At 47.6% G+C, this 21991-nt stretch overlaps 1 protein-coding gene across 1 annotated transcript in view; it reads right to left on the reverse strand.

Annotated features, from left to right (window-relative positions):
- Positions 1-21991, reverse strand: part of CCNF (cyclin F) — a 145906-nt gene that overhangs the window by 111361 nt on the left and 12554 nt on the right. The gene's annotated exons all lie outside the window — the stretch shown is intronic.

A 21991-nucleotide genomic window follows, 5' to 3' on the forward strand; every position in this document is an offset into this window, starting at 1 on the left:
GAACAAACATCTTCTGCATGAAGTAATGAAGTTGCAGTTAACAGTGAAAATGTGACCCGTGTGCAAGTCCACCGGAATAATGCAATGTTGCGGCTATGGTGTATTTTATTTGCTTAATTATGGATTTTCGGCACTTGTTAGATAATCCATAATCTGTTGCACAACTCAATTATGCTCCTAGCTGAAATGGATTAATAAAAAGTACCCCGCAGGTACTCGACGACAGGTCTTTGCAAATGTTAACTTGGCACCTTTCAGTTGCAGATTGCTACATTCAGACGTTAAACTGGAAATAAGGTGAAGCATTTGCCCATGTGCTATTAATGAGCACTTAAAGTGAACATGCTGAATAATCTGCACGTTCTTGCAGAATAGTCAACCTGGTGGTAATTTGGTTCTCCAATGCTGAATAATTTAAGTGCCTTAATCTTGGAATGCGGTCTAGAGAAAGATTTGGGCAGTAGTGTGAACTCCAGAACCAGGTGAGAAGCCAGCCAGAAGACAAGGCTCAAAGTAGAGGGAATGAGTGATAAAGTATTCAGACAGCCCATTCGAATTTCAGATTACAAAACCATAATTCTAATGTCTCAAATGTCATTAGTTATACAGGCAATACATTTTTTCCTTGCGTTGTGTGCCAATATAATCTGCAAGAGCCAATCCACGATGGTCACAAAAGTTGTTCATGCTGTATTCATTTCCTCTCAGTTATCAAGACCAAGGTACACACATAGCGAAAACAGATTCCAGTTTACTGGATGGAATTTTAATATTTTTTACTTACTTGAGGGCTGCCGGCTATACTAGGGAAATGACCCATGCAACAAGCTACTGAACAGCTAAATAAAAATAATCAGTGGCAAAGCAATAGGTCTCGCCCACGGAAACTTTTGGCTTTGTCGGTGTTTTAAGCCATGATGCACAGCTGAAAGCTTTTAAAAAAGCGTCTACTAAGTCATAGCGAATTAATTTGTATTGCTGGCTGGAGGGAGGTGTGTAACTGGAGGGTGTATTTAACTCACCCACTTTATCGCCAGCAATTATAGAACAGACAGACCATTATTATGCAGTGTAGGAGAGTAGGGTCTGCAATCCTATGATCACCCAGATTTTTGCTTTTTGCTGCACTGGTTTACGACTTTCCCTGGCTGTGGGCCTGCTAATCAGACCCACAGCCTAGCTGTTCTCTCTATCCAAATTGTACTCAGGTACTGAATTGGCACTGGGCCCTCTCCAAGTCCCTGTACCCAGGGCTGAGGTGTACCCAGAAGTCTCCCAGGGGCTGAAGCATGTATTATGCCACCCCTGGATTGACTAACTAAAACTGACACAACTGGCTGCACGACAGCTGGGGCAAGGTGGTGTACTCACCCTTTGCTTTAGATATAGTGTACCTATATCTAACCCTAAAATGGACACACAGATCTCCTATCAGTCACTCCTATGGCAGGCCTTAACAATCCTGAAGGCAGAGTGCTTGGAATCGTGTGAGATGGTGCTCTGGCATGAGCTGAGCCTGTCTGCGGCTTTCGGGATCTATCCCTTAGCCGTTTCCATGATATCGCATACCATATACTCTTAAGTGCATTATAATCCTCGCGGTTATGTGCCAACTCTGGTATCGCTTTATCAAAACATGTCGAGTAAGGTGTCATACGAATTGGAATACTAACCCCTCGCCAATTCTGGCGACGGGGTTAGCATTCCACCCTTCTAGAGGGACACGACATGCCTGTAACCTATAACCCGGTTAAAAGTCAGACAGAGCCTTAGCATCCACAAAATGGATGCTGCCACCGAGACACAAGTCTGCCCTCCTGCTGCTGGGAGTCCTCCCAGAGCAGGAGATAAGGACAAAGGGTTTCCTGCCAGGGGCGGTGCCAGCACCGTCCCAGACAGGGTTTTGTGTATTGTAGGTAGGCAGGGCTTTAGAGGAAGGTGACTGCAAGTAGCACCCCGGTGCTCACTGTGCATAGGCCGGCTTGAACCAGTTCCAGGGTCCCTCCAGACCCTGTGCTGGGGAAAAGCCCGCCAAGGAAGTGGGTGTAACCACCCCCCTCCTAGTCCCACCCATAGGGCAGGACTTAGTCGCGTGCCAGCCCCTTTTTACAGGATAAAGGTAGAGACTGGCCCCCTTCCAAATCAGATCATCTTTGAATCCTGAAACTACTTTCTGCGAAAGGAACTCAAGACTTCTTCCTAAGATTTCTCCCTTGTGACTAAGGAGTAGTCACCCTGCATCCGCAGGCACCATCTAAGAACACTGCGGTCTGCTGTAAGTCCTTCCTCCGGAATCCGACTGCCCAGCTCGACGAGAACCGGCTTCCCTGGCACCTCTGACCTCTACCCACCTCTACAGCCCAGCTGAGAACCGTGGGTGCGACGAGACCTCAAGGGACCGGCCATCTTCAAGACTGCACGACTTCTTTCCAGCAAGCCCGCCGAGTGAATTCCTGGTGAGTGCTTTGGGGTCCGAGAAGCCCCGACTCTGAGCAGCTCCAGCTCCGAAGTGCAGCCCCCCAGCATCTCCACGATCTACGTGGGGCCCTTCTGCTTTCCGCTGCTCACCGCGTTGTTTGGCTACTAGCCCGTTGGCTTGTGGCCTTCCTGACGACGCCCGACGACATTTCTGCTGCTGGTCTGGTTGCTCCAGACTGGCCCTTGCTCCCTTCCAGAGGAGGAGCACCCCGGACCCTCCTGGTCCACTCAAGACGCCATTTTGAGTCCACCGCGTGGGCTTGAATTAGCCAAGGCTTGTTGCCCAATCCTGGGTAACTTCGACGCCAACGACTTCATCCTTCGTGGGACAGCTCGCACCTCCATCCTGGTCGCCGACAACGCCTCCTGGTCCGAGAGACTGCAGAGCCCAGCAGCGCCCACTCACCTGACTGCGGTGACTTCGCCCGGTGCCATCCTGGTGCCCACTGAATCACTGGCTAGTGATTCAAGAACTTGGTCCCCTCTGCTTTCAGGTTTTCTTCTTCCTTGATCCAGGCTTGGATCCATCGAACTTTCCTTCACTGGTCGCCTGCCAGCAACTTCTTCCTTCCAGGCTCCTGGTCCGGCAACGAGATCCCCGACGTCTTTTCAGACCTATGCAGCTGCAGCCCCTGGGCTAGGTAACTTCGGCACTCCGGTGTCCCAGCATAGCCTCACTATCCAAGGGTCAGGATCCACTGTCGTTTTCTCCCTACCAGGTCGGGTTCGCCCGTGAACACTAACTTTGCCTTTACTAGCCTCCATAGACTTTGTCCCGCATCCCGCGTGAGAGTGCACACTCTGCACCCGAGTCCCCTAGGTCTCCTAGAAGTAATCTAACGATTCCCTAGTCAAGTCCTAGCGATTCCAAAGCCTATTAGTACTGTACTTACCTGCTAGTAATTTCGCATTCCACTTTTAAAGTATATGGTTTTTCGTGCCCCTCGGGCATTTGTGGATAACGTGCTAACTTAAGTATTTTCGTAAGAGTTTTGATTGTGTGCTTAGCACCCTGTCCTCATAAAGAGTACAGGGTTGTTGTGATTCTAATAAATACATTGTTTATTTTCATAACACTTGTGTGGTGTCCTTTCACTGGGTGTTCAAGGGGTAATGTGATGGTAAAACAGCTGGCTTAACACGCCCTTTAGAGTCTTAGCCTTAGACTGCTCGTATCCATGCTACTAGGATAGCTGGTCTATAAGGTTGACTTACAACCAATCATCAATAAGGGTTGTTTGGACTGATATATAGTGATCACTAGAATAGTGAGCACTGCACATCAGGCCAACTTCTCACATTGGTGAGCAGCGGTTGGGATTTGAGCTTGCTGTTGTTTTACCACACATGCCCTAAGAATATCTTGTGAAAGATCACATAAGTACTAAAGGTACATATAACTTAGCTTAGAATACTCTGAGTTCTACTGAACCAGCTGTTGTAGCTCCTAGGGCCTAGCACACCCTAAACTACAACTCTAGCAAGGGATCAGTAGGCAAACATATAGTGTAGGTAAGTGCACCACTTACACCTCACTAGAAAAGCATGTCGACTCAGGGGGACTCTACTGAGACTCCCCTGGTCAGTGTTGACCCTCCACAGGTCACTTCAAGATATGCAGCTCTCAGTTTTCAGGAGATGAGACAAATCTGTGTCTCCAGGAAACTGAAGCAGGGGTCTAACCCCACCATTCCCTTTCTGATAGGTCTCTTAGAGACATATGATGCCAGAAAGCTCTCTCAGTTACATGAGAGCATGCCAGCCTTAGAGGGAACCTCTGGGGATCCAGACCTCCCCAACACTGATTCAGCAGTTGAGGAGGAGGATGAGGAGGTACTCTCTGGGGATGAGGTAGACAAGGGTCTTGAGGTAGTCAGAAGGCTAACTAGGACCAACTTAGACTTACTTGGGCTAGGATCTGGGGGCCCCCCAGTACTAACCCGAAGTGGGCCTAACCTTGGAGTTAGGAGAGATAGATCTCTTTCTAGGGACTCCAATAGATCTCTGCACTCTAATGCCTCTTCTCAGGGGAGAAGGAATCCTCCACAGAGGAGGTTTACTTCCCCTCAGAGAAAGGAGCATGAGGCTAGGATGAGACAAGCGGAACTAAGGATTGAAAGGGAAGAAATTGCCCTGGCCAAAGAGAAGCTTGCCCTGGCAAGAGAGCAGCAGATGAGTGGGCTAGCTCCCACTGGTGGCAGCAATCTCCCAAGAGATAGAGAGAAGGGTTTAGATACTAAACACCTGACAAAAATAGTGCCCCCCTTTAAGCAAGGGGATGACATCCAGAAATGGATGGCTGCTCTGGAGAGGGCCTGCACTGTGCAGAACATTCCCCAGAGTCAGTGGGCAGCTATACTGTGGCTCTCCTTTGATGGTAAAGGTAGAGATAAGCTCCTCACTACAAGAGTGGAGGATGCTAACAATTACCAGGTCCTGAAGAATACACTGGTTGATGGGTTTGGTTTAACCACTGAGCAGTACAGGTTGCTGTTCAGAGACACCCAGAAAACTCAGTCTCAGGACTGGTCTGATTTTGTGGATTGTGCCACTAAGGCTTTGGAGGGCTGGTTGCTGGGTAGCAAGGTTACAGATTACACAGGATTGTATAATCTAATGATGAGAGAACAAATTTTGAACAATTGTCAGAACCAGTTGCTGCACCAGCACCTTGTTGATTCAGATCTGACCTCTCCCCAAGAATTGGGAAAGAAGGCAGACAAATGGGTCAGGACAAGGATCAAGCAGAACCAGAACCAGAACCAGGGTGGTCAGAAGAAAGCAGACCAGAAGGGTAATGTTAAGAATGAGCAAAATGACCAGAAGTCTTCACCAGGTCCCCAACAAACCAAAGAGGGTGGGGGTCAGGCTTCCCAGAAGAAGAAGACTCAAGAAGGCCAGTCAAAACGGTGGTGCCAGTACTGCAAAAGTAAATCTCACTGGTTTAGTGAGTGCACCAAAAGAGGAGGAGGACAAACTCCTGCCACTACAGCTCCTAAAGCAACTGCACCCCCTAGTACAGTCAGTAGTGGTAGTGTCACTCCCAAGGCATTAGTTGGGTTAACCTTGGGTACTGAGGGGTCTGACAACTTAGTTGGCACACTCACTCAGGCTGTCCTTGTCTGTACAGGGGATATGGATATGTCCCCTGAAATAAGTCCCAATACCTTGGGCAAATACAGGCAGACACCTTTGATTAATGGCAAAATGGCTCAGGCCTATAGGGACACTTGTGCCAGTGTCACCATGGTGACACCTAACTTTGTGGACCCTGGCCAGATCATGCCAGGTACTGATTTCCTGGTGACCAATGCCAGCAATGTCACTACTAGTCATAGTGTGGCAATTGTAGCTTTCTCCTGGGGTGGAGTGAAGGGACAAAAGAAAGTTGTAGTCAGTTCAGACCTCCCAGTTGATTGTTTGTTGGGCAATGATTTGGAGTCATCACAATGGTCAGAAGTGGAGCAGAGGACTCACATGGAGATGTTAGGCTTGCCAGCACATGTGCTTGCTGTGACTAGGTCACAGGCCAGAAGATGCCCCACTGAACAGGTGCTGGATCCTGAAATTATGGACCAGACACCTCCCAAGAAGAAGAGCAGTAAGGGTAAGGCTTTGCCTTCCCCCTTGCCCCAGGTTGAGGATCAAGTCTCTGAGGAGGCTGATCTAGCAGAGCTGAGGGAAACTGAGCCTAAAGAGCTTGAACTTGATCAAGTTGAGTTTCTGGGCTCAGGGGGACCCTCCAGAGCAGACCTGGGGAAGGAACAGTTGAGCTGCCCTTCCCTTGAACCCCTCAGACAGCAGGCTGCTGCTGAGGCTGCAGGGAATGCCACAGGTGCCCACAGGGTATACTGGGAAGATGGACTCCTGTACTCTGAGTCAAGAGACCCCAAGCCTGGTGCAACCAGGAGGCTGGTCATCCCCTTGTCTCTGAGAGGTTTCCTTCTCACCTTGGCCCATGAGATTCCCCTTGCAGGTCATTTAGGTCAGACAAAGACTTGGGACAGGCTTGTCTCACACTTTCACTGGCCCCATATGAATGAGAATACCAAGGAGTTTTGTCGCTCATGTGTCACTTGCCAAGCCAGTGGTAAGTCAGGTGGCACAACAAAGGCCCCCCTCATACCACTACCTGTGGTGGGGGTTCCCTTTGAAAGAGTGGGGATTGACATTGTTGGTCCAATGGAACCCCAGACAGCATCAGGACACAAGTTTATACTGGTGGTGGTGGACCATGCCACCAGGTATCCTGAGGCTATTCCCCTTAGGACCACTACAGCCCCTGTAGTGGCAAGAGCCCTAGTTGGAGTGTTCTCCAGAGTGGGTTTCCCTAAGGAGGTCGTTTCTGACAGAGGTACAAACTTCATGTCAGGATATCTGACTGCCATGTGGAAAGAGTGTGGTGTGAACTACAAGTTCACCACACCCTATCATCCACAATGCAATGGGCTTGTTGAGAGATTCAATAGGACCCTGAAAGGGATGATTCATGGACTACCTGAACCTCTTAGGAGAAGATGGGATGTCCTGATCCCCTGCCTCTTGTTTGCTTACAGAGAGGTCCCACAGAAGGGGGTTGGCTACAGCCCTTTTGAGCTTCTGTATGGGCATCCTGTAAGGGGACCCCTGTGTTTGGTGAAGGAAGGATGGGAGAGACCTCTCAAAAAGCCTGCAACCAACATAGTGGACTATGTACTTGGTCTCCGCTCCAGGATGGCTGAGTACATGGAAAAGGCATCTAAAAACCTTGAGGCCAGCCAGGAACTTCAAAAAGCTTGGCATGACCAAAAGGCTGTACTGACTGTGTACCAGCCAGGACAGAAGGTGTGGGTGCTGGAGCCAGTGGCCCCAGCAGCTCTGAAAGACAAATGGTCTGGGCCCCACACCATCATTGAGCAAAAGGGAGAGGTTACCTACTTGGTGGACCTTGGAACTCCCAGGAGCCCTCTCAGAGTGCTCCATGTTAACAGGCTCAAAGCATATGTTGACAGGAAGGACATGAGCTTGCTCATGGCCACAGATGAGGGACAGGAGGAAGAGAGTGACCCTCTCCCAGACCTGCTCACTCAGAATCCTGATGATGGATCAGTTGATGGTGTTGTCTTTTGTGGCAGCCTCACTGAACATCAGCAACAGGATTGCAGGCAAGTTCTGCAATCCTTTCGACATATGTTCTCTCTGACACCCAGCCAAACTGATTGGTGTACCCATGATGTTGACACTGGAGACAGTCTGCCTGTCAAGAGTAAAATCTACAGACAGCCTGATCATGTTAGAGACTGCATAAAAACTGAAGTGCAGAAAATGTTGGAACTGGGAGTCATTGAGCCCTCAGATAGCCCTTGGGCTAGCCCAGTAGTTCTAGTGCCAAAGCCTCACACCCAGGGTGGTAAGAGAGAGATGAGGTTTTGCGTAGACTACAGAGGCCTCAATGCAGTCACTAAGACTGATGCCCACCCAATACCAAGAGCAGATGAGCTTATAGATAGATTGGCTTCTGCCAACTTCTTAAGCACATTTGATTTGACAGCTGGGTATTGGCAAATCAGGTTAGCTGAGGAAGCCAAACCTAAGACAGCATTTTCTACCCCTGGAGGGCATTATCAATTTGTGGTAATGCCCTTTGGACTGAAAAATGCACCTGCCACCTTCCAAAGGTTGGTGAATCAAGTCCTCACTGGGCTGGATGACTTCTGTGCAGCTTATCTTGACGATATTGCTGTCTTTAGCTCCACCTGGGAGGATCACCTGGTCCACCTGAGGAAAGTGTTAGAGGCCCTGCAAAAGGCAGGCCTCACTATCAAGGCCACAAAGTGCCAGATAGGGCAGTCACAGGTTGTCTACCTGGGCCACCTTGTAGGTGGAGGCCAGGTTCAGCCACTGGAGAGTAAGATACAGGCCATCAAGGACTGGACTCCTCCAATCACCCAGACTCAGGTTCGAGCTTTCTTGGGCCTGACTGGGTACTATAGGAAGTTTGTCAGAAATTATGGGTCCATAGTGACCCCCCTTAATGACCTGACAAGCAAAAAGATGCCAAAGAAAGTTCAGTGGACAGCAAGCTGTCAGAAAGCATTCAATGACCTAAAGCAGGCCATGTGCACAGCACCTATCCTCAAGAGTCCAGATTACTCCAAGCCATTCATTGTCCAAACAGATGCTTCTGAGTTGGGTGTGGGAGCTGTTCTGTCTCAACTGAATTTTGATGGTAATGATCAGCCTATTGCTTTCATTAGCAGGAGGTTGACACCCAGAGAGAAAAATTGGTCAGCTATTGAGAGGGAGGCCTTTGCTGTGGTCTGGGCCCTGAAGAAGCTGAGGGCCTACTTGTTTGGCACTCACTTCACCATTCAGACAGACCATAAGCCCCTCTTGTGGCTAAATCAGATGAAGGGTGAAAACCCCAAACTGCTTAGGTGGTCCATTTCCCTACAGGGGATGGATTTTACAGTGGAGCATAGACCTGGGACTGATCACAGCAATGCTGATGGGCTCTCCAGGTATTTCCACTTAGAGCAAGAAGACTCACCTGGTCAAGGTTAGTTTATTGTCCCAAAGTTTGGGGGGGGGTCATGTAGGAGAGTAGGGTCTGCAATCCTATGATCACCCAGATTTTTGCTTTTTGCTGCACTGGTTTACGACTTTCCCTGGCTGTGGGCCTGCTAATCAGACCCACAGCCTAGCTGTTCTCTCTATCCAAATTGTACTCAGGTACTGAATTGGCACTGGGCCCTCTCCAAGTCCCTGTACCCAGGGCTGAGGTGTACCCAGAAGTCTCCCAGGGGCTGAAGCATGTATTATGCCACCCCTGGATTGACTAACTAAAACTGACACAACTGGCTGCACGACAGCTGGGGCAAGGTGGTGTACTCACCCTTTGCTTTAGATATAGTGTACCTATATCTAACCCTAAAATGGACACACAGATCTCCTATCAGTCACTCCTATGGCAGGCCTTAACAATCCTGAAGGCAGAGTGCTTGGAATCGTGTGAGATGGTGCTCTGGCATGAGCTGAGCCTGTCTGCGGCTTTCGGGATCTATCCCTTAGCCGTTTCCATGATATCGCATACCATATACTCTTAAGTGCATTATAATCCTCGCGGTTATGTGCCAACTCTGGTATCGCTTTATCAAAACATGTCGAGTAAGGTGTCATACGAATTGGAATACTAACCCCTCGCCAATTCTGGCGACGGGGTTAGCATTCCACCCTTCTAGAGGGACACGACATGCCTGTAACCTATAACCCGGTTAAAAGTCAGACAGAGCCTTAGCATCCACAAAATGGATGCTGCCACCGAGACACAAGTCTGCCCTCCTGCTGCTGGGAGTCCTCCCAGAGCAGGAGATAAGGACAAAGGGTTTCCTGCCAGGGGCGGTGCCAGCACCGTCCCAGACAGGGTTTTGTGTATTGTAGGTAGGCAGGGCTTTAGAGGAAGGTGACTGCAAGTAGCACCCCGGTGCTCACTGTGCATAGGCCGGCTTGAACCAGTTCCAGGGTCCCTCCAGACCCTGTGCTGGGGAAAAGCCCGCCAAGGAAGTGGGTGTAACCACCCCCCTCCTAGTCCCACCCATAGGGCAGGACTTAGTCGCGTGCCAGCCCCTTTTTACAGGATAAAGGTAGAGACTGGCCCCCTTCCAAATCAGATCATCTTTGAATCCTGAAACTACTTTCTGCGAAAGGAACTCAAGACTTCTTCCTAAGATTTCTCCCTTGTGACTAAGGAGTAGTCACCCTGCATCCGCAGGCACCATCTAAGAACACTGCGGTCTGCTGTAAGTCCTTCCTCCGGAATCCGACTGCCCAGCTCGACGAGAACCGGCTTCCCTGGCACCTCTGACCTCTACCCACCTCTACAGCCCAGCTGAGAACCGTGGGTGCGACGAGACCTCAAGGGACCGGCCATCTTCAAGACTGCACGACTTCTTTCCAGCAAGCCCGCCGAGTGAATTCCTGGTGAGTGCTTTGGGGTCCGAGAAGCCCCGACTCTGAGCAGCTCCAGCTCCGAAGTGCAGCCCCCCAGCATCTCCACGATCTACGTGGGGCCCTTCTGCTTTCCGCTGCTCACCGCGTTGTTTGGCTACTAGCCCGTTGGCTTGTGGCCTTCCTGACGACGCCCGACGACATTTCTGCTGCTGGTCTGGTTGCTCCAGACTGGCCCTTGCTCCCTTCCAGAGGAGGAGCACCCCGGACCCTCCTGGTCCACTCAAGACGCCATTTTGAGTCCACCGCGTGGGCTTGAATTAGCCAAGGCTTGTTGCCCAATCCTGGGTAACTTCGACGCCAACGACTTCATCCTTCGTGGGACAGCTCGCACCTCCATCCTGGTCGCCGACAACGCCTCCTGGTCCGAGAGACTGCAGAGCCCAGCAGCGCCCACTCACCTGACTGCGGTGACTTCGCCCGGTGCCATCCTGGTGCCCACTTAATCACTGGCTAGTGATTCAAGAACTTGGTCCCCTCTGCTTTCAGGTTTTCTTCTTCCTTGATCCAGGCTTGGATCCATCGAACTTTCCTTCACTGGTCGCCTGCCAGCAACTTCTTCCTTCCAGGCTCCTGGTCCGGCAACGAGATCCCCGACGTCTTTTCAGACCTATGCAGCTGCAGCCCCTGGGCTAGGTAACTTCGGCACTCCGGTGTCCCAGCATAGCCTCACTATCCAAGGGTCAGGATCCACTGTCGTTTTCTCCCTACCAGGTCGGGTTCGCCCGTGAACACTAACTTTGCCTTTACTAGCCTCCATAGACTTTGTCCCGCATCCCGCGTGAGAGTGCACACTCTGCACCCGAGTCCCCTAGGTCTCCTAGAAGTAATCTAACGATTCCCTAGTCAAGTCCTAGCGATTCCAAAGCCTATTAGTACTGTACTTACCTGCTAGTAATTTCGCATTCCACTTTTAAAGTATATGGTTTTTCGTGCCCCTCGGGCATTTGTGGATAACGTGCTAACTTAAGTATTTTCGTAAGAGTTTTGATTGTGTGCTTAGCACCCTGTCCTCATAAAGAGTACAGGGTTGTTGTGATTCTAATAAATACATTGTTTATTTTCATAACACTTGTGTGGTGTCCTTTCACTGGGTGTTCAAGGGGTAATGTGATGGTAAAACAGCTGGCTTAACACGCCCTCTAGAGTCTTAGCCTTAGACTGCTCGTATCCATGCTACTAGGATAGCTGGTCTATAAGGTTGACTTACAACCAATCATCAATAAGGGTTGTTTGGACTGATATATAGTGATCACTAGAATAGTGAGCACTGCACATCAGGCCAACTTCTCACATGCAGAAAATGGAGTGGCTGCACAACTGCATAATTCCAATAGCCCCGATCTTATTATGCACTCACGTGCCCTTGCCTCATTTTTCTTGCCCCTCTCCTCTCGCTCTTATTGACTGCCACAGTCAAGACGCAGACAGAACCACAAGGAATAGGGGGTAGACTTGCTATGTAACACCTGAAGCTCCTCCGGACTTTGTGCCAGCAGCGTGTTGGGACTTTCAGGCCCCTGCATTGGACGGAATCATTCTTCCCCATCCAAATTAAAGTAGTAGTGTGAGAAGTTGGCCTGATGTGCAGTGTTCACTATTCTAGTGATCACTATATATCAGTCCAAACAACCCTTATTGATGATTGGTTGTAAGTCAACCTTATAGACCAGCTATCCTAGTAGCATGGATACGAGCAGTCTAAGGCTAAGACTCTAGAGGGCGTGTTAAGCCAGCTGTTTTACCATCACATTACCCCTTGAACACCCAGTGAAAGGACACCACACAAGTGTTATGAAAATAAACAATGTATTTATTAGAATCACAACAACCCTGTACTCTTTATGAGGACAGGGTGGTAGGCACACAACAAAACTCTTACGAAAATACTTAAGTTAGCACGTTATACACAAATGCCCGAGGGGCACGAAAAACCATATACTTAAAAAGTGGAATGCGAAATTACTAGCAGGTAAGTACAGTACTAATAGGCTTTGGAATCGCTAGGACTTGACTAGGGAATCGTTAGATTACTTCTAGGAGACCTAGGGGACTCGGGTGCAGAGTGTGCACTCTCACGCGGGATGCGGGACAAAGTCTATGGAAGCTAGTAAAGGCAAAGTTAGTGTTCACGGGCGAACCCGACCTGGTAGGAAGAAAACGACAGTGGATCCTGACCCTAGGATAGTGAGGCTATGCTGGGACACCGAAGTGCCGAAGTTACCTAGCCCAGGGGCTGCAGCTGCATAGGTCTGAAAAGACGTCGGGGATCTCGTTGCCGGACCAGGAGCCTGGAAGAAGGAAGTTGCTGGCAGGCGACCAGTGAAGGAAAGTTCGTTGGATCCAAGCCTGGATCGAGGAAGAAGGAACCTGAAAGCAGAGGGGACCAAGTTCTTGAATCACTAGCCAGTGATTAAGTGGGCACCAGGATGGCACCGGGCGAAGTCACCGCAGTCAGGTGAGTGGGCGACGCTGGCTCTGCAGATCTCACGGACCAGGAGGCGTTGTCGGCGACCAGGATGGAGAGGCGAGCTGTCCCACGATGGATGAAGCTGTCGGCGTCGAAGTTACCCAGGATTGGGCAACAAGCCTTGGCTAATTCAAGCCCACGCGGTGGACTCAAAATGGCGTCTTGAGTGGACCAGGAGGGTCCGGGGTGCTCCTCTTTTGGAAGGGAGCAAGGGCCAGCCTGGAGCAACCAGACCAGCAGCAGAAATGTCGTCGGGCGTCGTTCAGAAGGCCACAAGCCAGCGGGCTAGTAGCCAAACAACGCGGTGAGCAGCAAAAAGCAGAAGGGCCCCACGCAGATCGTGGAGATGCTGGGAGGCTGCACTTCGGTGCTGGAGCTGCTCAGGGTCGGGGCTTCTCGGACCCCAAAGCACTCACCAGGAAATTACTCGGCGGGCTTGCTGGAAAGAAGTCGTGCAGTCTTGAAGATGGCCGGTCCCTCGAGGTCTCGTCACACCCACGAATCTCAGCGTGACTGATGATGCAGGTAGAGGTCAGAGGTGCCAGGGAAGCCGGTTCTCGTCGAGCTGGGCAGTCTTGATCCGGAGGAGAGACTTGCAGCAGACCGCAGTGTTCTTAAGATGGTGCCTGCGGATGCAGGGTGACTACTCCTTAGTCACAAGGGAGAAATCTTAGGAAGAAGTCTTGAGTTCCTTTCGTGGAAAGTAGTTTCAGGATTCAAAGATGATCTGATTTGGAAGGGGGCCAGTTCCTACCTTTATCCTGTAAAAAGGGGCTGGCACGCGACTAAGTCCTGCCCTAGGGGTGGGACTAGGAGGGGGGTGGTTACACCCACTTCCTTGGCGGGCTTTTCCCCAGCACAGGGTCTGGAGTGACCCTGGAACTGGTTCCAGCCAGCCTATGCACAGTGAGCACCGGGGTGCCACGTGCAGTCACCTTCCTCTAAAGCCCTGCCTACCTACAATACACAAAACCCTGTCTGGGACGGTGCTGGCACCGCCCCTGGCAGGAAACCCTTTGTCCTTATCTCCTGCTCTGGGAGGACTCCCAGCAGCAGGAGGGCAGACTTGTGTCTCGGTGGCAGCATCCATTTTGTGGAGCTGAGGCTCTGTTTGACTTTAACCGGGGTTAGGGGTTACATACATGTCGTGTCCCTCTAGAAGGGTGGAATGCTAACCCCGTCGCCAGAATTGGCGAGGGGTTAGTATTCCAATTCGTATGACACCTTACTCGACATGTTTTGATAAAGCGATACCAGAGTTTGCATATAACCGCGAGGATTATAATGCACTTAAGAGTATATGGTATGCGATATCATGGAAACGGCTAAGGGATGGATCCCGAAAGCCGTAGACAGGCTCAGCTCATGCCAGAGCACCATCTCACACGATTCCAAGCACTCTGCCTTCAGGATTGTTAAGGCCTGACATAGATGTGACTGATAGGAGATCTGTGTGTCCATTTTTAGGGTTAGATATAGGTATACTATATCTAAAGCAAAGGGTGAGTACACCACCTTGCCCCAGCTGTCGTGCAGCCAGTTGTGTCAGTTTAGTTAGTCAGCCCAGGGGTGGCATAATACATGCTTCAGCCCCTGGGAGACTTCTGGGTACACCTCAGCCCTGAGTACAGGGGCTTGGAGAGGGCCCAGTGCCAATTCAGTACCTGAGTACAATTTGGATAGAGAGAACAGCTAGGCTGTGGGTCTGATTAGCAGGCCCACAGCCAGGGAAAGTCGTAAACCAGTGCAGCAAAAAGCAAAAAAATCTGGGTGATCATAGGATTGCAGACCCTACTCTCCTACAAGTAGCTTTAACACAAACTTGTGTGCAGTGCAAATAAAGTTTAGACCCATCCCGCTGAAAAGGTGAAACTACAAACCCAGAATGCAAAGTCCCATTACTGGGTGAAGAGGTCTCAGTGCAACGAGCGAGCACTTTGCAGCCAGGGCTATTTCCCTTCTGACACGGATGCTCGGCCATGTTACAAGAACCAGAATTCAAAGTTAAACAAGCATCTGCAATGCAATAGGTCTCGCATTAGGAAAGTTTGAGCTATTGGTATTGTAAATGACACATTTTTAATTTATGTTTTGTTTTTGAAAATAGCGAAATTAATAGCTTTGTCATTTACAATGCCAATAGTTATAACTTTCGCAAATGTGACACCTATAGCATTTGTAATGCAATATGTGTTTTATTTATGTGACTTTCATGTATTGATATTACAAATAACAATGGCTTTTATTTTTTTTAAAATAATTAATACTTAAATAAAAGTTATTGTAATTTATAATGGCAACAGCTTAAACTTTTGTAAATAACTTTTGTGAAGATTATGTTCAGTGTATTTTATTGTGACGAAAATCCAAGAACAGAAGTGAAATATTAAGATCTTTTTGTTACATTTGTAATAAAACTTGAAACATTGAGAGAACATATTTGAACCAGATGTTGTTGAATGGTTACACAGATTAATGCTGTGGTGGTGCCGAGTGATGTTGTGATCGCGAACGAGTGATGCTGTGGCGTTCAGTGACGTTGTGGTGCCCCTGAGTGACGTTGTGGTGCCCCTGAGTGACGTTGTGGTGCCCCTGAGTGACGTTGTGGTGCCCCTGAGTGACGTTGTGGTGCCCCTGAGTGATGCTGTGGTGATGCGATAGAGGGAGGGCGATAGATAGATAGAGGGCGATAGATAGATAGAGGGCGATAGATAGAGGGCGATAGATAGAGGGCGATAGAGCAAGGTAGAGGGCAATAGATAGAGTGAGGGCAATAGATGGGTAGAGTGAGGGAGATAGAGAGCGATAGAGTGAGGGCAATAGACAGATAGTTGGGACATGGCCAGTCAGAGCATGAAGTGTGAAAGGGGTGTGAGGAAATGGGGGAGACTTCAGGGGAGGATGCGTGGGATATGAGAGGCGGGGGGGATGGGGGGGATAAGGTGCGTAACTGAAATAGAGGCTAAAGGACAACGTAGGAACCGTAAAATGCATAAAGGAGTGGGGGCAGAAAGATGAAAGAAAATAGCAAAGAGGGGAATGGAAAAATAGAAATGACCAGCAGGATAGAGGAGTGAAGGTGAAGAGGCAAAAATGGATGAGACGGCCTGAAAGGAGAAGGGGAATGAAAATAAAGGAAACAAGCCTGACCTAAAAAGGGCCAGATTGAAAAAGATGTCCAACTGCATTCCGTATTCTACAGATCCCTTCAGCATTTTGAGCCCCAGTTTAGCATCATATGAAGACCAACACATTTCACAGATGTGCCTGTTTCCAGAAGTAACCTGCCCACTAGGGGGGAGTTCTCTGTACCATTCATGCTGCAGATCAGGGCTAAACACCCGGCCCATGTGTACAAATTGACGGTTACATACTCACTATCACCACATTTATTCTTGTATTTTATTCATGACTATCAAAAAGCACACTGTCACCTTGAGCAGTAGCAGGGGTTCTGTGCAATAAAAATACAGCAGTTGTACGAAAAAGCGTTACATTTGACCACAAATTAAAGTGCAATAAAACTATAATCAAAAGATTAGAAGCAAAATGCAATACAAAAGCACTAAAAATAACACTTCGAAAATTACGTCTAACAAATAGTTGTTACCGGTTAACAAAATCTGAGATGTTCTAGGCCGGAGATAAACAGATTAGGAGAAAAACACTGCTAGAAGCCTAGGGCTGGGGATTTCTAATTTAGGCAGCGTCTGACTGCGAGCCAACCTAGACGCATCCTCGGACAGGTAGAATTTTGGGGATAAACAAGCAAGTGGTTTTTGTGGGTGAGCACCTGTATGTTATCCATGTACATTTAAATTGGGAAGGGAAGTGCAAAGCCAATGGCGAACAATAATTAAACAAGCATTCATGCTAGTTGGACCCTAACGTGCCAAACAAAAAAAAGAAAACAGAAAAGCTTTCACAAAAACAAAGTTAGAAAATGGCATGTTTGGTCCCTTCTTAGAAATGTTCAGCCTTAAAAAATAAAAATACTTAATGAGAGACATTTAACCACTCTCAGAAAGAGGACTGGTTGAGCAGACCCTGTGATGGTTTGCATCTGCCCTGCCTGCTGCACATAGATTTCGACAGCACATACAATAACAGAATGAAGAGATCTTTCCATTTTATTGCCGTTTTCTACAGCCCAGAGATGGTGCCAATGAGAAGCTGGCAGCGCAGGTGATCCAGAAACTCTGCAGGAATTTTGCTAAATGTACACACAACTAGCGAAACTGACATGTAAACATGAAAACGTGAATTGCTCGGTCCAGTCACACTTTATATTTTATCTGCATATCAGCGTGCGGAACAAATCACATGAAATCACCCTGGAAGGTTGTTAAAACACTAACATTGAATATTCTGAAGTCGTGCCAGGTCATGTTTCAGAAAACACCTACCGACAAAAGTGCCACTCCAAAGATTAGCCTCTATATCTTTTCAGAGTTATGCTTAATTCGCAAATTGATTTATAAGTAATTATCACTGAAGAAAACAAATTAAATTAAAAGCCAGGCAGCAGAGCCAAACTAAACATCTTGCGTACCTCTCTTTCTGGGTCGCTAACGACGGAGAAACCTACTGCATTAGGAAAATTCCAAACTCATTTGAAATTTGTGCATCATACTAATCACCCGCACTGCGGACAACAGCTGAAGGAAAGATTTCTGCTTCTTTTAAAACTGCCCCGAAGCAGTTCTCAGTGCAGCCAAACATTAATTTGGTGACATTTAGATTGTGAAAGTCACATACCGGACTCTAGGCCAAATTCCAAGCAGGAAAATAAGCTGCTGTTCTTTACCAAACAATACTTGAAAAATATATCTACAGGCTTTCCGTAAGAGGATTCTGAACATAGGCATGCCTTCTTTGAGGAACTGGGTGCTCGAAAGTGTTCTGCTGTGGCGAGCGCGAGGAAGAGGAGAGAGGGAGGGGTGGGGGGCACGGCGCGTTGTCGGGCCCTAAAAGTGACTCGTGAAAGCGAAGGGAACACAAGCATTGGCAATATGAAATAATAAAAAAAATTAACGAGAGTTGTGCGAGGAAGAGGAGAGAGTGAGGGAGGGGCGGGTTGTCGCAGCCCTAAAAGGATTTTCTTTGAAGGAGAACAAAGGGGCGCTGCTAAAGTGATTGTGGGGCAAGGGACGGGAAAACAAGCATTGGCAATATGAAATAATAATTTTTTAAAAACGCAAGTTGTGCGAGGAAAAGGAGAGAGGGAGAGCCGGGTTGTCGCAGCCCTAAAAGGATGTTCTTTGAAGGAGAACATCAAAGGGGTGCTGCTAAAGTGAGTGCGGGGCAAGCGAAGGGAAAACAAGCATTGGCAATATGAAATATATATTTTTTTAAATAAACACGAGTTGTGCGAGGAAGAGGAGAGAGGGAGAAGGAGAGAGAGGACGGGTTGTCGCAGCCCTAAAAGGATGTTCTGGAATTGCGCAGAGGGGGGCGGGGAGCGGCTTCCTTTGAAGTCTGATGCCGAGGCATGGTGTGGGATGTGGCTGGCGATGTGCATGCGCCTGCCTCACATGAACTGTATGCGATCCGCAGACGTTTGGGTAGACTTTTGAAAGCCTCACTATAATCTCGACCCCAACAAGCATTGCTAAAGCAATTCTGTAGGCCGAGAACTAAAAAAACACAACGACTAGATGTAACCCTCAGGCACGCCAACAATGACACTGCCAGTCCCAGGACGGTTGATACAGCAAAATAACGATTGAAAATTAATTACTCAAATCCAATCCGAGAAAAACTACAACTGCCAGAATGCAATGTTTTGGCAAACAATCAGACAAGAACCATGGTGCCCCACAGTCATTAGGTTAGGTAGAAATTATACTCCAGAGTGATGCAGGTCTATAAATATCCTGAGTGCACTCGGGTTGGAACAGAAAATCGTCTGGATAAAATTAAAAATATATGTTCCACTGCAATACGAAGTGCAGCTATTTACGTGCCAAGAATAGCAGCAGCAAAAAAGCATTAAGAAAGATTTTTCCCCAGGTTTGTTCTTTTTTCCATTATTAACTAGTTACCTTGTGGCTCTTACTGTCAAGTGCGTGCACCCACCTGTTGTCAGGAGACTCAAATATTTGTTTACAGAGTATAACATCTTTTCAATGACAGTTCACGCATATAACATCTTTGTTTGTTAGTGGCCAAGCAGCAATCTGAGTCAGCAGAGGCCAACAACCCATATAACAACAAAAAAACAAAAAAAGTGCGTATTCGATGGTGAGAGCAGCTGATAAGGGCAGGGGATTAACTTGAATCAATCGTTGCTTGCTTCCCACTCAACAATGATCGGAAATGTTTCGATTGCACTGGCAAATCAAGAAGCCTTTACAGCTTCTGCAGCTGCTAACAAACGGGCACTACAACAAAAATGACACGATCCAATCAATCAATGTTTTGACAGCTGCACATCAAAAAATGCATGTTTGGAGCACGTGATGTAACAGGTGAACTGTGAAAAACAATAGTCAACAGTGAGAGACTAGGAAGAATTGAACTGATTGTACTTAAGTGCTTTCGGCCCACAGTCCAAAACATAGCTGCCTCTCACAATTAGATGAGTAATAATTTAAAAATAGGAACTTAAAAATGCTGTCTACTCTAAAAACAAAGTATATCACAACAATCAGTAAAAATAAATATAAGAATATACCCTAAAAAAATCGAGTCATCTGTGAAAAAGGGGCTAGGATCTTGAAGCCAGATTGGCAGATCATCAGCTGACGTTTTCCGGATTTATTTTATACAAGTTATTTTTGTACAGGGAAAAAAGTGGCGCCAACAAGAGGCAGCGCTGCTTGACTCCTCGGATGTGCATAGGGTGTTTTTTTTTTTTTAATGATATGCTCTTTTTGGCGAAGTCTTACCTAGAAGGAGGTTCCAGTGTACAGCATTTGAATTAGTGTCAGAAGTCCAGGTTTTTATACCACCATACACAAGACAAAACTCGATCAAAAAGGGGATGAGCAGTCTAAGAATGCCCCATACAGGGGCATTTTTGTTATTGTGCTGGGCTTATGGATTAAATGTAAAAAGGCTAATACCTGATCTATCATGGACAGTCCTTCTCTGAAGGCTCCGTGTATTGGTGAAAGGATGTTTTTATTAGTGACCCACACGTACGGGGCTGGCACTACCTGTTTGGAAAATATTTTACAGTCTGTATCAATTAGTTTATCGGTCTGTAGGACTTTGGATCTCATCTCTATGTCCCTTCTTATATAATGGTACAACAATGTTGTTAAACCAGGAATGAGGGCAGCTGTGGGTCACTGCAAGTGACTCACAAGAAAACTTCCGCAAGTATTTCAACCCACCGCTATAAGTCAGCTAGGGCTTGGAACCTTTTCCTTGTGGAGGCCTTGGGACAAGGAAGAGAGGAATTGCTAGTGAAGTAATAGTGCACAACTGCAGCAGGGATGTGGAATTCCTATAGCCCGACACCTGGGACATATTGTTTGGGGTGAAGGGCAACAAGTTTTCATGTGTTATTTGTCCTTGGGACAAGTAGGCCCAACCCCCACATCACATAACCTTTGATTGCCAGTTTACAGTACCACATTATTGATAAGGGAAAGGCATTGTCTGCAGTTAAGGTAATATTTGTGACCATGTGTTAATGCTGTTCAAACTTGTATTCATGGTGACTTCATGCAAATTCTTTATTATTAGGGTGAGCGATCTAAGTACATGTTGTAAGCTCAGACTGTACTACTGACAGTGGTTTTAGTATAAAAATGTGTATACACGTTTTCAATGTTTAGCAATATGAAGCTATGTATACTGCTCCCAGAATGCTCTCTGATTAGATGCAAACATATGCAGAAGCTTGAAAGCAAGATTGGTTATTCTTTGCTTTCAAAATAAAATGCTCACAAAAAAATGCAAAAACATTTTGCTACACTAACATTAGGTACTGTTTTTATTGCAGCATCAATTGGTAAAATGTGCTAATGTATGCTAGTAGTTCCCAAAAACATTCCTAATGGAAAATCAGTGTAACCAGTTTTAGTAAGCTTATGCGAAACAAAAATAAACAAGCATTGGTGAAGCCGATAGATCTGAAATTGTTGGTCAGCCTTGGTTTTGTCAATGTGGGACATGTTTTGGCATGGTTTTTGTAAAACCCTATTGGTGTGGGAGCTGAAGGGCCCTCATCATTAAAACAAACATTGCCAAAAGCAAATATAGTTTTGGCCTCAAAAAGCACACATTGCCACAGAAGTTCTTGCCACTGAACAAAACCACTGTGTCGATTATGCTCCTTGAGAAAGAACAGAATGCTGTCACTCACAGGGAAGCTAGCCGATAGAGACAGAATGTTAATAAACACAAAAGGTCATGGTTAACACCTGACCTAATTAGTGGCCCAATTATTAAATAAAGGCTCAAAAGTGCACTCATCTATAAACTTATGACAGAGTCTCTAGGCCCACATCTACTTGCGATGTATAATGACAGTTATGAACCGGGCGTACTGCATGAAGACCAAAGGACAGCCACGATCGTGGCGATTCTGAAGCCCTGGAAGCCCCCTTTGGACTGTCTCTCCTACCGCCCCATATCATTAATTAATGCAGAAGCAAAAATGTTGGCTAAGCTGCTCGCTAACAGACTACAGACACACCTGCCTGACTTAATCCATCTGGACCAGTCCGGCTTCATGCCAAACAGAAATACTGCCCTCAATCTCAGGCGTCTCCATAGCGCATTAGCACGGGAACACCTGTTCCGCGAGAATGGCTTTTGATATGATGGAATGGGTTTATCTTTTCGCGTCGCTCCTACACTTGGGCTTCGGCCCGAAGTTTTGTGCATGGATACGGCTCCTTTATACGGACTCGGTGGCGCGCGTAGCGGTGAATGGGCACCTGTCAGGCACAATACCACTTACAAGAAGGACCAGACAAGGTTGTCCTTTATCCCCACTTCTGTTCGCGTTAGCATTGGAGCCACTGGCGGCCACAATTAGAAAGACCCCTTTGTTATGGGGCATTAACTGGACGGAGGACCGCATCTCCCTTTATGCGGATG

Source organism: Lissotriton helveticus, chromosome 10, assembly GCF_964261635.1.
Source record: "Lissotriton helveticus chromosome 10, aLisHel1.1, whole genome shotgun sequence".
Classification (NCBI taxonomy): domain Eukaryota; kingdom Metazoa; phylum Chordata; class Amphibia; order Caudata; family Salamandridae; genus Lissotriton; species Lissotriton helveticus.